The following is a 13,935-nucleotide window of genomic DNA, read 5'->3' as shown; positions in this document are numbered from 1 at the left end:
GGTATATACCTCAACATGGAATTGCTGGGTTATATGGTAACTCTATGTTTTGTTTTTTGAGGAACCACCAAACTGTTTTGCACAGTACTTGTATCTTTATACATTCCTACCAGCAACATATTAGGGTTCCAATTTCTCCACATTCCAGTTAACACTGTTTATATTCAGTTTTTGGTTTTTTTTATGTTTATTTTTGAGAGAGAGAGAGAGCGAACAGGGGAGGGGCAGATAGAGAGAGGGAGACACAGACTCTGAAGCAGGCTCCAGGTGCTGAGCTGTCAGCAGAGCCCTATGCGGGGCTCAAACTCACAAACTGTAAGATCATGACCTGAGACGAAGTTGGATGCTTAACTGACTGAGCTACCCAGGTGCTCCTGAAATGGCATTTTATTATTTTTCTCATGTAATTGAATAGTTTTGCTATGGATATATTACAGTTTTATTACAACAGGGAACAAAACAAAATACCCCACAATTGGAGTTCTAAATTCTTCTGGGAAAGGTCTTTGGCTCCATCTATTTGCTCATTTATTTGCTTAAAAAAACATACTAGGGGTCACCTGGGTGGCTCAGTCGGTTGCGCATTCAACTTTGGCTCAGATCATGATCTCCTGATTTGTGAGTTTGAGCTCTGCATCAGGCCCTGTGCTGTCAGTGTAGAGCCCATTTTGGACCCTTTGTACCCCCTCTCTGCCGCTCCCCCATTAGTACTCTCTCTCAAAAATAAACCTTAAAAGAAAACCACACTAATTGGGGCACCTGTATGGCTCAGTTGGTTAACCGTCCAACTCTTGATTTTGGCTCAGGTCATGATCCCTAGGGCTTGTGGGTTCTAGCCCCACATCGTGCTCCTCAGGTTTACAGTGCAGAGCCTGCTTGGAATTCTCTCTCTCCCTCTCTTTCTGCCCCTCCCTCCCCCCCCTCTCTCTCAAAATAAATAAACAAACAAACATAAATAAATAAATAAATAATATTTTAAAACATACTAATTACTTAAGGGAGCAAGAAATATTCTAAGCCCATCCAATGTCCATGACTACTTTTACACTTAAATTTTAAGTTCAATGTGTTAAAATCATAAGTATGTTTTAGGATGTGTAGTTGATAATCTTTGAAGGTTTTCTATGTTTAATCCTCTCTATTTTACCTTTCACAGTCAGTGGCATCACTGAGGTGAATAAGAACTGATTGTACAAAAGAGAATTGAAAGGGTGAAAAGGACAAAGATCAAGTCAAATACGAGTCAAGATAATCCTGTTTTAAATCTTATAATTAATTTAACATGGACATCCACAAAAAGCTGCTGGCAGCAACAGAACCTTCCTGGATTAAATCAAGAGAGTCTAGGGATTAGAAGTGACATTTAATAGAATTATTGTAAGCATATCTTCTTAAGATGAATGAAATTCATGTTTTATCTGAGTTTCGGAACACATACTGGGCAATTACAAGAATGCTTAAATAAATAAATCATCAGAAGTTTCTAGCCAGGTTAATCTCCTTTAATTAGGCAAGAGCTTAATAGAAAAGATTAGTCTTTACAGAGCTATCAGTATTTGAAAACTAAATTCAAATTGACAAAGGAAAGAGATTAACTTCAAGGCAGAGCATAGGGCAAGGTCTAGCAGTCAGGAGGTCTATTTGTTCATCTTATCCCTTGCACAAGCCTGTGAAAAGTACTTTAAATCCTCTGTTCCAGATTGATGGATAGATATAGGGATGGATAGATAGGTGGAGGAATATGTGATAAAGCAAGTAAAATAAAATGTTAATTACAGAATATAGGTGGTGGGAATATGTGTGTTCACTGTCAAGTTCTTCTACCTTTTGTGGATCTGGAAAAATGTTCATAGTAAAATATTGGATACAAGAAAAACCCTCAGTTCTGTATAATGAGTGACAACAGCTTCACACTCCCAGTACGACCATAGAATACAGTTGTGTGTATGTGAGTGGTGTGTGTGTGTATGTGTGTATTTCACCTCATATGCTAACCAACTTGCAGTACCTATAGTAGTACATTTTCCACATAGTCTAGTGTTTTATCTCTTATTTAGCATGTCAGACTGGAAAAAATAGTGGAGATAGTATTCATTCATCATTTTAATTTATCCTCACTTACCCAGTTAGGAGAGCAGCCACAGAACAATCAGAAGAGAGTGCTAGAAGCTCTATGTCACCAACCTTTATAAAATTTCAGACTTACAGTTGTCAGTCCATCAAAGCAGAGCCATGGCAAGACTTCACCATCACCATGTGGATTGACAGATGGGACATATTTCTTAGCAGGCAGTGGATAATGGAGAATGAAAAGGTTGCTTAAACAAATGCTTGCTTATATCTTAGTATTTTTTTGAGAGAGAAAATGTGTGCATGCATGTGCATACATGCATATGCACAACCAGAGGAAGGGCAAAAACGGGGAGAGAGAATCTTAAGCAGACTCCATGCCCAGCACAGAACCTGGTGGGAGGCTCGATCTCACCATGGTGAGATCATGATCTGAGCCAAAATCAAGAGTCAGATGCATAACCAACTAAGCTAACCAGGCAACCCTATTCCCTAATATTTAATTGAAAACTATCCAATTCTATATTTGTACCATCAAGAGAAAAACGGGTCTTCTTTTCTCATGGGCTTTTACCAGTTCCTGATCATCAAAGGGATTAACATTCAGGGAACTACTTGGAAGCAGGCTGGCCAGAGATGTAAGAAAAAAAAAATTTAATGTGGTTTAGGTGAAAGATGCAAACTATGAAAAGCAGCTAGGTATGAAAGCTCTGTGAGGCAGAGACTTTTGGCTGTTTCTGTTTGCTGCTATATCCCCAGATGCTAGAACAGAGCCTAACATCTACTAAGTTATCAATAAATTCTGAAAGAAGGGATTCTCCCCAGTTGACGGGACTGTAAACACATTTAGGGCATGGATCACGGCTTATCTCTGATTATGTTTTTAAAAAAAAGCCAGGTAACCTAGCCCAAAACTAAATCACCATGTATTAAAATTATAATCCCAATGGGATGCAGCCTTTCTTATCATATATGTGCTATGATCTCTCTCTCTCTCAGCATCCCAATTGTTCATTTAGTAACTTTAACAGTTAACACTTTATAGTATATGTGATGTGTATATTTTGAAAAATGAGGAAAGAAAAGAAACTTCTACTTTCAGATGTTTAAAGAGCTAATATTTTCTATTTGTAATTTTTTTAAATCTTTAATGTTTATTTTTGAGAGAGAGACAGAGTATAAGCGGGGAAGAGGCACAGAGAGAGGGAGACACAGAATCTGAAGCAGGCTCCAGGTTCTGAACTGTCAACACAGAGCCCGACGTGGGGCTCAAACTTGTAAACTGCAAGATCATGACCCAAGCTGAAGTTGGATGCTCAACCGACTGAGCCATCCAGGTGACCCTTTCTACTTGGAATTTTAAGAGATTTAGGCAGCCTCATGGACTATTTTATGCAAAAATTGCCTACCTTTATGTTGCTCTGACTTTTGGATGACTGGCAGAGCTTTTTTGAATCAGGAAGTATCAGTGATTGCTATTCCTGAAGAAGAAAAGAGAGCTAATAAATTTGCAAATGTTCCCTGACTGTTTGAGATAGAGCTTATAATTCTTCACTTCTTCATTTGATCATTCAACAGATGTTTCATGAATTGCTATCATGCTTCAGGCATTAAGTTAGACCCTAAGGGTACAAAAATAATAAGATTTGATTCATCTCCTAAAGGAAGTTCACAACCTAGTATGGGTGAGATAAGAATACCGACTATCACAGTGCAATGTGACATAAATTCCCCTGAAAGAAGAATGGAGGAATGGTAAACTTGGTCATTTTCCTGGCTCACTTGATTAACAACTATATCTTAGAGTAAAATCATTTCAACCAAAAATGGAATCATTTTCATATGGAAACGGTTTTTAAAAAGCTATGAAGCAACTACAGTATTTCTTTTCTAAAAAAGAAGATACATTTTACATTATTATTTGGTTAGTTTATTAGTACACATGATTTTTAAGCCAAAAATGAGATGTAAATTATTATAATGGAAGTACAAGCTTAAATAAGTGGCATAATTTTTAAACAACTTTCTTGAGATATAATTTATATACTATAAAGTTCACTTTTTTTGAGTGTATAATTCAATGTTTTTTTTAGTATGTTCACAGGATCGTGCAACCATCTAATTCCAGAATATTCATTAGTAGCCACTACCCTTTTCTCTTCAAAACCTCCCTCCCAACTCTAAGGAACTACTAATCTTTTTTTTTTTTTTTTTTTTTTTTGTCTTTATGGATTTGCCTGTTCAGGACATTTCTGCCAGAGTCCAGCTCCAGCCGGTCCAGGGGTCCCTGAAAGATGGACAGTGTCAGCAAGAAAGAGTGAGAGAGCCTCGAGATTCTTTTTGATCACCAGGCAGGCACTTATGTCCTGTCAGCTTTGATGGCTTTTTTTATAGGTCAAACGATAACATGGCATCTGAAAATGGAATTTTTACAATGGATAGTTCTCTGTGATAAGATGCTTTGGAAAGTGTACAGAAACAGGTTTTACAGAAGTATTCTTGCAGAACTACCCCAATTATAGTGAGGTTGAGTAACTAAGAAAATAACAAAGTGTTCATTGTGAAAAACAGGATAACACACACATTTTAATAATGCTAAGATTAAGTTCTAGGTTAAGTTGTAGATACTCTTATCCATTCTCAACACAGCTGCCAGTGTAAGGGAAGGTGTTTGTGGAATGTAGGCCTTAGGGAAGAGACTGTTATACACCACCAGTTAGCAAAGGTATACGTAGTAACTTATGTTCTGCCCTTATCTGTTTCTTCTCTCTAAGTTAGGCTCTTTGTCTCCGGGCAAGACTTAATTGTCCAGTTATATTCCTTATGGCACCGGAGAACCAACCATACCTTTAAAGAGTTTTGCTCATTTCCAATACATAGAATAGCCTCTTCGAGTGCATTTACCTTTGTGTCTAGTTGTTGCCTATGATTTCTTGAATAGCTAGGGCATGAGAAACATTTTTGGTTAGCTGATTTACATGTTGAGCTGTATGAACCTCTTGGACTAACGTAACGGTAGAAACAGTATTGTACACATAAAGGTCAATCTTTTATGAGTAAGGGTCATTAGCCTATTCATAGCTCAAGGGAAGTATTGAGGAAAACAGGACCTGTCAGAGACATGATGTCTGCTCCCATAATCATAAAAGAAGTTCTCACAATAAGGTCCTTCACAAGGTGCAATCATCCTATCAGGATCAGAATAAGGGGACAAGTCACTCCTGATACCAATCAACAAGGTGCCTTGGGGGTCGGTGTTCAAGCAGAAATAATTGAGTGGGGGTGGATATCGGTCATATTCTGATGGCAAAAGACTGTGCAAACTTGCCTTAACCTCACAAGGAGTTTTCTCAACTAGTGAGTTGAGAATGGCACCCAACACATTTCATATTAATGGGGTCACACATATGGTCTTTTGTGTCTGGCTTCTTTCGCTTAAGATAGTGTTTTCAAGATTCATCAGTGTCATAGAATATATCAGTACTTTATTCTTTTTTTGTAGCTAAATAATATTCCATCTTACTAGATATACCACATTTGTCCATTCATTCGTTTATGGACATTTGGATTGTTTCCACTTATTGGTTTTCATTATTGACAATATATTAACTTACTTGCTCAATCCCAGGATACATATAAAGTAGTTGCAGAATTGCTAACCCATACCCCTGTGAAAATCAAATCTACCAACAAGAGGGCAATATTTGTTTCCAATTCTGCCTTTATCCTTGTCATGTTATAGTAACCTCACTGTGTCATGGGAAAACTCCCTCCCAAGGTTAGGTTCAAATGTTGAAACTTCCGATGGCAGACTTTTAGTGTGAATAAAACAAATGTATTATTCAAATAGGCAAGGAAACCCCAAGGCAAAAAGCAGGGTGGATGGCTCTTTGGGAGAAAATCCAAACCTGAGAGAGAACTGAGGGAGAATGAATAGCACTTGCAGAGGCATTTTATAAAAAGAAAGTCTCACTGGCACAAGATTTAAGAAAAGTTCTGGTGCAATGCAAGATTTTAAGAATCTAGAGGATGCATGGCCTTATGGGATGTGTGGGGGGTAAGGGGCAAGCCTTATCAGAATGTTGCAGGAGGTTACAGGCACAGGTAGGAAATGAAGTTTAGAGGTTGCTGGCTTGAAATTATACATTATTGGGAGTCCATTTTTTTCTTTGGTCTTTATAAAGTATAGCATCAAAATATTATAATTTCAACTACTTATGTTAATTCTTAGGTGCCCTTTATCCCATACAAACACACAAACATTTTGAAGTGGTTATGTTATTCATTTGAAATAAAGTTGGGTTCATCTGTTTCTGTTTCTATTCCGTTTTTCTTGCCTTGCCTCATCCTTGTCGATTTTATTTATATTTAAGTATGTGAAACATTAACATGGCTCCTAAAGGCATAACCAGACAAAACTGTATATTCAGAGAAGTATCACTCTTTTATATTTCTTCTACACCTTTTCCATATCCCCCACCAATCTCATTAGTTTCTAGATTCTTTTCATGTTTCTTTTTACACAAATAAGCTGAAACATGTAGATTTTCTTATTCCACCTTTTGTACTTATGTGAAAGGTAGCATACTGTTTTGCACTTCACTTTTTTCACTTACATTATATTCCGGAAATCACTCCATGTCAGTTCATAAAGATCTTTCTTATTCTTTTTTGCATCTGCATAGTATTCCATTGTGTGATGTACTTTACTTTATTCAAGCACTCTCTTGCACGAGGATTTAGGTTGTTTCCAGTAATTTGACATCACAATGCTATAATTAATAATCTTGTGTACATATATTTTATATTGTTGTAGGTCTGTTCTCAGGATAATCTCCTGGCATGGATTGTTTTGTTGAAAGAGAATGCATATGTAGTTTTGTCAAAGATTTCCAAACATCCCTCTGAAAGCATTGTACTATTCTCCAATCCCACCACCAGTGTATGATAGTGATTCTTTCCTTACTAATAGAATGTGATGGCATACTTTTTATTTTCACCACCAGATTGGAGGTTTTCATCCATCTATACACTTATTTTTTTGTTTACAAGAGACCACTGAAATAAAATAAAAATGAAAAATAAAAAGTGTTATACTGGGCACATGCTAAGAAAATAGAGCAGATGTATCAATATTAATGTCATATAAAATAGAATTCAAGGTGAATAAACTTAATGGGACAAAGAGGGGCATATCACTGTGGTTTTATCCACCAAGAAGATAAAATAGTCATGAGCCTGTAGGCATCTAGTAACAGAGCTTTGAAATAAATAAGGAAAATCTAATAGAAACATTAGGAGAAATCACTATCAAGCTAGGAGACTTTAGCATATGTATATTAATGATCAAAAAATCAAGTAGACAAAAACAAGATCTCTTAATTTGGGTTACCTATAAAACAGACTTTGAAGCAAGGACTAGATGTAGGCAGTTTGTTTGGAAAGTGGTCCCAAGAATCACCTCCAAAGAAAGAGTGCAACTGTTGTGGGCCACTGGAGCCCAATCCTGCTAGGAACTCCCTGAGTAGCCATATAGAACAGGCCTCAGATGGTATCACCACAGAACAGAGAAGCTGGGACATTTATCCATTGAGTTTTGCCCTCCTTTCTCGAGAGTTGTCCTCTATCCCTGGGACGTTAACTCCACATACTTCTAGGTTGCACCTGTATGGTTTAGAAGCCTTCTGCAGCTTCCAAGAAAGCGATAGCAGAGAAATGCTATTACTTACACTCGGTGCAGGAAATTGGCAATGACACACTGAGCTTCTCCAATGTTGAGCTAAAATCAGATGGATTCAGCAATCTGGCATGGTAGACCATACCCATCTGCCACAATAGAGTTACTGAAGATTTGAATGGGGCCTTGTGTACCAGCCTTAAAAAGTAAATTTTTATCACTTTGCAATGGGGAGCCATTTCAAGTGTTAAGCCAGAGAAAGGCACAAATTGTGTTTTTAGTATATAACTCTTATAAAATACAGGATGGTTTGGAGAGGAGGGCAAGAATGAGGGCAGGCTGGCAAGTTTATTGCAACTGTTCAGAAAACTGAGATGAATTAAATTTGACCTAGGATAATGAGAATGGAATAAAGAAGAAAGACCTGTGAGACAATTAGGAGCATGAAAGATAATATTTGGGAAGGAGAGTTGGGAGAAGAGATGGTTGATGTAATCAGTTCATCTTGGAACACAGTAAGTTTGTCCTCACAGCATCCTGATGAGGTAGATAGGAGAGATATAATGTTGTGACAAATTAAGAAAACTGTGGTCCCTGTATCAGGGTGTGAACTTGCACCAAAATATTATTTAGTTTAATACTGAGGACTAGAACCGAGGTTTCCAACAGACTCCTATGTTTTGTTCCCTCATTCAAGTGATTGACATGGGGTATAAATAGTACTAAACTATTCTTCTCACTATCCGTTTGTAAAGAATATTTTCCCTGTTGCAACACATGACTGCTTCATTAAAAATTGTTTTTTTAATCTGAGTGTAAAAAAGTGCATATCGTATTATACTCTAAAAGTAAAAAAGATGGGTGGCTCAGTTGGTTAAGTGTCCAACTCTTGGTTTTGGCTCAGGTCATGATCTCACAGTTTAGGACTTTGAGCCCCATGTTGCCTTTGTACTGACAGCACAGAACCTGTTTGGGATTCCCTCTCTCCATCTTTCTCTATGTGTCCCCTCCCCCCCCAATGCTCTCTATCCGTCTCACTTTCAAAATAAATAAATAAACTAAAAAAAAATGAGGAGTTTAACAGCAATGTGGAAATGAAGAATATTCATTGTGAGCAGTATACCAAGACCATTTTTAAAAATAAGAATGTACACGTCTGCCTATCTCCTCAGGAAAAAAAAATCCATTTCATGCATGCCATACCACTTGCAAGTCTTCTACTCCTTTTTGAAATTGCTTCTAAGCCAGTTTATGAGTCATAGAAGGAAAATTAAAAAGAAAATTTATAGTCATATCTCATATACAACTGATGGGAAATTTTTAATTACTCTGCAGCTAGTACTTACAACAGCTACAGACATGGGAACTGATTCAAAGAAAATGATTAAAGTGCACAATTAATTCTGAGTGAATTAGCAAACACCTAGTCTGGGTCAATGACAAATTGTGTTATAAGAAGTTGGCATAGAACCCAGCTGAGTAATATGCTTTAACAAAACTTAATAGTATGATGGTGGGTAGAAAGGGCAACCAAGCTATAAAAATCCTGCATGTTGACCTTATGTGAGAGGAAAAATTCTGAAAGTGACCATAAAGCAAGTTGACTAGGAATTATAGTTCTATTTTTTGAGTTTTCCCAAGCTCTGGTGATCACACCAGAGATCAGAGAACAATAAATGGAATGTTGTACTTAGTCTCAGATTGCGATCTTAATTTTCTCATTGTGATGAATGTACCTTACCATCCATGGGGTTCAAAGCATTTTTGAGCTCTACAGGGAGTTACCCCTCTGAATCTCCTTAGGCCACCATGAACATGTTTTGCAACTGCAAAAAAGGAGATTGTTGCACAACACTGTGAGTGTACTAAAAATGTCACTGAATTGTATGCTTTAAAATGGTCAATTTTATGTGAACTTTACCTGAATTGAAAAAAAAAAGGGCTACCAATTCCTGAACATTTATGTTTCAGGCACTTTGCTTGACCTTATCCTATAGCACCTCACTCTCTTTTAGCAACCCTGTGAATCAGACAGTAGGATTTCCGTTCTCAGGATAAGGAAACTGAGGTTGAGCGTTTTGCCCAAGGTAGATGAGCAGGGATTCAAACCAAGTCCATCTGATTCCAATTCCCAGGTCTGAACATTAATAGAAGTCCATAAAGGGAGTGGTCAGTCACTTAGATGTCAATCCTTGAAGCAATTTAGCTCCATACGAAAAGAGGAATATGCCTGATGAAATTTCCTTTCTTCACCCAGTATCATAAAAAAAGAGGATTATTTGTGAAGACTCCTCTTGAGGAGGATTTAGTTACTGGAACTGGAGAAGAAAGTAGAAACGTATTCATAAGGAGCAAAATAAGAGCCTATTTGTTAGACTAAACTATTAGGACAGAAAGGGACTGGTAGAAAGATGGACTTTCTGCTGAGTGACTGAGCTGTGAGTACAGGGTTCTTTATATTTCCCCTGCCTGACAGCCAGGTGGCTCCTAGAGACTGGGGCAAGGCTGAGTCTGCATATCTGAGCCAAGTGACAGAAGCTGTAAACTGGAACCTAGAAGCTTACTTCTAGAAACCACTTTTCTTTCAATGGCCAGTTCCTAAGTTGCTCCTATGATGGAGAATCCACACATGCAGCTTTTCATACTTTAGTTCTTTCCTGCTTTGTCCCCCCACTCCCCACCCTGGGTGTTTGCAGTGTCTGGTGGAAAATAGGAATATAATATCATGTGCTACTGGTGTGCCTGGGTGGCTCAGTTGGTTAAGCGTCTGACTCTTGATTTTGGCTTGGCCATGATCCCGTGGTTCGTGGGTTTGAGCTCCATGTCAGGTGATAGCACAGAGCCTGCTTGGGATTCTCTCTTTCTCCCTCTCAATCTCTGCCTCTCCTCTGCTTGCTTGTGCTTTCTCTCTCTCTCTCTCTCTCTTAAAATAAATAAATAAAACTAAATATATATATATATATATATATATCCAGCCATCTGACATAATCTAATCTAAAAATAGTCAATAAAACTGTGAATTCAAGGAATTATTACTTCAGCTTTCAATTAGGAATATAATATTTTCGGGGCGCCTGGGTGGCTTAGTCGGTTAAGCGTCCGACTTTCGCTTAGGTCATGATCTCGCGGTTCGTGGGTTCGAGCCCCGCGTCGGGCCCTGTGCTGACTGCCAGCTCGGAGCCTGGAGCCTGTTTCAGTCTGTGACTCCCTCTCTCTCTGACCCTCCCCTGCTCACGCTGTCTCTCTCTCTCTCCTAGAAATAAATAAAACATTAAAAAAAATTTAAAAAAAAAAAGGAATATAATATTTTCTGTTATTAAGATGTTTTTAAATTTAAAAAAATTTTGTAAATGTTTATTTATTTTTGAGAGAGAGACAGAGCACGAGAGGCGAAGGAGCAAAGAGAGAGGGAAACACAGAATCCTAAGCAGGCTCCAGGCTCTGACAGCTCACAGCCCAATGTGGGGCTCAAACTCACGAACCACGAGATCATGACCTGAGCTGAAGTTAGGCACTCAACCGACTGAGCCACCCAGGCCCCCCCGAGACATTTTTAAAAGTTTTAAGTAACCTCTACACCCAATGCAGGGCTTGAACTCACAACTCCAAGATCAAGAGATGCATGCTCCACCTACTACACTGAGCTAGCCAGCCACCCCATACATTTCTTAAATAGACAGTACAGACATAAAGAATAGGTTGTACCCTAAAACCCCTTCAAAGCAATGGTAGAGCAGAAAGCACATGAAGCTATGGAGATGGAGCAGGATTCAAAATCAGATTCTATTTATTAGCTGTATAAATTTGAGCAAGTTACTTACCTTCTCTGAGCTGGTTTCTTCTGTAAAATGTAGGTGCTGATCTGCCCAATTGTTGTTACTATTTTTAAATGAGATGTGTCGTTATATATACAACAGTGCCTAATATATAAGTGCTCAATAAATGTTAATTTCCCTTCCCTTTTGTAACAATAATCTTAAAAAAAAACCCTCTGATTTTGCAGCAAGAACTCAGCAAGAAAACAGAGAAAATGGTAGGACCTGTAATTCTTCTAATTGAGAAAGAGAGAAGCAAGCCCTGACACCCAGGTGCCTGGCTACCAGGCACAACTAGGTCTTGATGTTCTCCTGTTGAACATAAATGAATAATCCTATTGATCATAAACATCAAAAAAGCCACTCTGTGACTACAATCTATCAAGGCCAAAAAAAAAAAAAAAAGGACCGCTGTGTAATCATGTTTGAATCTACACAAAATAAGAAAACTGTCCAAGACACACAAATGACTAAACATTCCCTTAAACTAGCTGATATCGGTGACTGATGCTTCTGTGCCGATTACAGCTTTACCCTCAGGCTAGTCTTCCTTTCTTCTATGTTAGATTTATTAAAATAACTAATCATGAAATTACTCCCACTTTCTGAGAGCATCGAGTATGGATGCTGCATATCCAGAGAAAAGACTGCTTCCTTCAACACTTCCCCAATTCACCTAATGTGGACCCAAATCCTGTATACTGTCTTTCTTTTAAAAAAATGTTTTTAATGTTTATTTATTTTTGTGAGGGAGGCAGAGCATGAGCAGCAGAGAGGCAGAGAGAGGGAGACACAGAATCTGAAACAGGCTCCAGGCTGTGAGCTGTCAGGACAGAGCCCGATGTGGGGCGCGAACTCACGAACCGTGAGATCGAGACCTGAGCCGAAGTCAGACACTTAACCAGCTGAGCCACCCAGGCACCCCCGAAGTCCTTTCTAAACTCTCTTAATAAGATGGCCCACAGAGCCCCATAGTGTGCATTCTCCCTCCCTGTAACAAGCAATAAACCCACTTTACACGATCACAGGTATGCTTCTAGTGGCCTTTGGCTGGATGGCATTGACATAACTGATTGTGTGGTACCAACTCCAAGGTCTGAATAAACCAAAAGTACCTCATTTCAGTCTTTCAGTACTCGTTCCTCTCCCCACTTCCCTCAGCACATACTTTTTAAAATTACTTATTGCAATTAATCTAAATATTATGAAGATACATCAGGTAATTTAATCTGTACAGAAGATACTCAGAAGCTTCCTTGAGCTCTGCTGAATCTTTGCTCACATAACAGATTAATGTCTGGGCTAGCTGTTAAGAAGAGGGCCCAAGATGGGTAACCCTATCTTAACAATTAAGTTTAAGGCCATAGCTACTGTTTTCCCAATTACTATAGTACCTTCTGATCAATAGCTCATTCCCATTGTGTATGTAATACATAAATCCCCTTTTTCATAGTAGTCAAGAAATCTTTTGTGACTGTTTTATGTAAATTTCACAGTTTGTTAGTGTAAAACTGTCATGATGTCCACTATACTCAGACTTAGAGGAAATGATACAATCAATATAGATCAGGGAAGGGATAAAAATGAAAGAAATAGTGAAGACCACATGGAAAGTAAAAACTAGAAGCCCAGTAAGATCCCTGTAAGTTTTAGACTTAGCAGAGTCTTTGGGCTCATGTAAGGTGGAGAATTAGGACAAACAGACCATTTTACCTGAATTGTGACACAACAGAAGGCTACTGAGACACAGGTGGAAAAAAAAAAAAAACTAATGTCAATTGAAAATCTACCATGTACCAAGCTCCAGGCTAGACATTTCATACAACTTCATCCCATTACCAGGCTCCATGCTAGAAACTTCATACAACTTCATCCTATTTGGTTCTAACAACAACACCTTGGACTGCATTATGATTCCCACTATACAGCTAAGTAATTGAGGTTCAGAGAAGTTAAGGTCACACAGACGATTAAGTGACAGTGGTCAAATTTTGGTGGTGTCTTCCTTTCCCCAGGTTAATTTCCTTTTAAAAAATATTTACTTATTTTGAGAGAGAGAAAGACTAAGCAGGGTAGGGACAGAGAGAGAGGGAGAGAATCCCAAGCAGACCCTGTTCTATCAGCTCTGAGCCAAAGGCAGCATTCGATTTCACGAACTGTGAGATTGTGACCTGAGCTGAAATCAAGAGTCTAATGCTTAACCTACTGAGCTACCCAGGCACCCCTCCCCAGATTAATTTCTTAATACAATGTCACTCCTGGAAATTAAAGTCTTTAGACTCGAGAAATTAATAATCTAATGTGGAAGACAAAGGATGACAAAATTAGCAAATGAATAACTAAAATAATTGAGTTCAAACATGACTTAGAAGG

Source organism: Hyaena hyaena, unplaced genomic scaffold, assembly GCF_003009895.1.
Source record: "Hyaena hyaena isolate Hyena2069 unplaced genomic scaffold, ASM300989v1 scaffold_297, whole genome shotgun sequence".
NCBI lineage: Eukaryota > Metazoa > Chordata > Mammalia > Carnivora > Hyaenidae > Hyaena > Hyaena hyaena.
Note: the sequence above shows the minus strand (reverse complement) of the source record.